This window comes from Heliconius melpomene, chromosome 12, assembly GCF_056956725.1.
Source record: "Heliconius melpomene rosina isolate 202511_hmr_F chromosome 12, ASM5695672v1, whole genome shotgun sequence".
NCBI classification, from domain to species: domain Eukaryota; kingdom Metazoa; phylum Arthropoda; class Insecta; order Lepidoptera; family Nymphalidae; genus Heliconius; species Heliconius melpomene.
In genome coordinates, this window is record NC_140400.1 from 9,879,215 (window position 1) to 9,881,476 (window position 2,262).

General features: G+C 28.4%; 1 long non-coding RNA gene across 1 annotated transcript; it reads right to left on the reverse strand.

Moving 5' to 3' along the window:
* Nucleotides 1-941, reverse strand: LOC146533802 (uncharacterized). Its single transcript, XR_014878569.1, has 2 exons — nt 730-941; nt 1-124 (listed from the first exon to the last, which is right to left on the reverse strand). It is a non-coding gene; the product is annotated as an uncharacterized LOC146533802 (long non-coding RNA).
* Between the last annotated feature and the right edge of the window lie 1,321 nt (nt 942-2,262).

The window sequence follows — 2,262 nt, forward strand, 5'->3', positions numbered from 1 at the left end:
TTAAGTTTAATTCTTTGTAAGTGTTTATTCCGCATATCTTCATATTTAATAGGATTGGTCTGTTTAAGACGTTCTCTATATCTTTATTGTCTTTCAGCATTTGACATAGGAGCCATGACGCTTACTGAAAATAAAAAAATATGTATCAATAGGTATTTAATAATACTTCATGTTTATTGTTTAGATCTTTAAGAACACTAGTACAGAACGTATTTGTTTTTAAATAAAAGCCTCGCCCGCTTGAGCTACATATTTATTAATTCACTATCTCCAGAGAAAAAATAGTAATTACAAAATCACAACTAATTTCAGGAAGAATAAAAAAATGTTTTTTACTAAATCGGTTAAGCCGTTTCTGAGATAAGCGCACGCTTACGCGCACAAACACATAGACAAACAAGCAAACAGGCAAAAAACTTAAAAATCATTATTTTTGGTCACTTTACGTTATCAAAAGTCACCAATTATTTTTTCCATATGCCAGCAATTTATTTTTTATATACATATCTTCCGATGGTAACGTAATTATGAACTAGGCTTCATATTTTCTCAGTTTCGTTACGTAACGAAATATAACAAAATTGAGAATAAAGTCTGAGAAATTCTAACCTTTTTAAATATTTGCTCATAAGCCACGTGTTGCATGTGCAAGCACTGAAGTACTTTTTTGAGATTTTGTAAAAAGAAGCAAATAACATAAACAACAAAATGAAATTATAGAATACTTACCAAAATAAAAGCCGTTTATAACCCTGAGATGTAATTTTACGCATTCCCTCTAAAACATTTGAACCCCTCAACTGCTGCGAGAACACTACTTGTTGTAGCCACGATAGCATTGACTTTTAGAAGTATGGTGCCACAATAAAAACTAATATTAAATACCATCCAAAATAATTGCGTTCATGTTTTAATTGTACGTTACTAGCCCTGAGTAACAAAAAGACAATATTTTGGGACAAATTTAATTAATTAATATATATTATTTCTTAAATAATGTATCAATATTTAATTTTGAAAAGTTTTTTGCAACTAACATAAAATATTATTATTAGCCTTAATACATTTAAAACATTACAAAAATCTTTAAGTTAATAAGTAAATTTATCGTAAATGGCAAAATATTTAAATTATCTTTAAAATTGTATTTTTAAAACGCATTCAAAGTAGCGGGACAAGAAAAGACACAAAATGTACACTTTTTCTGATTATGACCCATATATCAATGCAAGTATATTTTTTAAAATTGAGCTTACAGGATACCACATACACTAACACACTAACTCAGCAATTTAAATAAAGTCTTGTTAAAAATATATATCGATAAACGTTTAAATCGAAAAATATAAATAACTTTAAACTCGCACTACAAGTTATCTCACATCAGTCGCTTGCAAACTAAGTGTAATCTACTTTAACTTTATACCCTCGATGTTAAAAATACCAAAGAGAATTTCTGTATTCAAGTTCTATTATATATGTTTTATACTGTTAAGCATTAACAAGTCTTTTAAGTGTCATATTTAAATACTTTTACAAAATACTATAGATTTAAATCTTGTATTGCGGCACTTAACGCCGCGCATTGCCTCGTTACTAGAGCTGGGAAACGACAATATAAAATGTTTTATTCTCTTGTATAAGAACCGAACCCATAACCACCAATAGGCCTCAATATCTCACGTTATTTTAAATATACCGAAACTAACTTTCACTCTGTGGCATGATGATATTTCTTTTTAATTACTCGTGTATAGAACTTGACAAAATGTGATAAAATTATTTTAATAATGAAATCATTAAGTAAGGAATATTAAAAACACAAGCACCACTTTGAAATTAAAATTATATTGATGATAAAATAATAACTTCAAATATATAGGAATAAAAATACCAGACCCTGGCAATAGCCAGGAGGAAGAAGAAGGGAGGAAGAAGATATAAGAATAAAAATAACATACAAAAGAAAACACCGAGTATGGTATATATGCGATTAAAATGGAAGTTATTTATAAATATTGTTCAAGTGAAAGTAGCAAATGTGTTATCAAATTATCATTTTATAAGTTTAATATCGAAACTTTACTTCTAAATAACTTTCGGGGAAACTTACTTAGCGCTAATGTTCCAGTTCGCCTTCCCTCAAACACCTCGCTTCTTCGTTACTTGTAGAGTAAATCCGACTTCTTAGAAGTATTTTATATCCTCATATAATAATACATACATATTATGTATGTTTATTGCACCTTAATAAAAAAAATC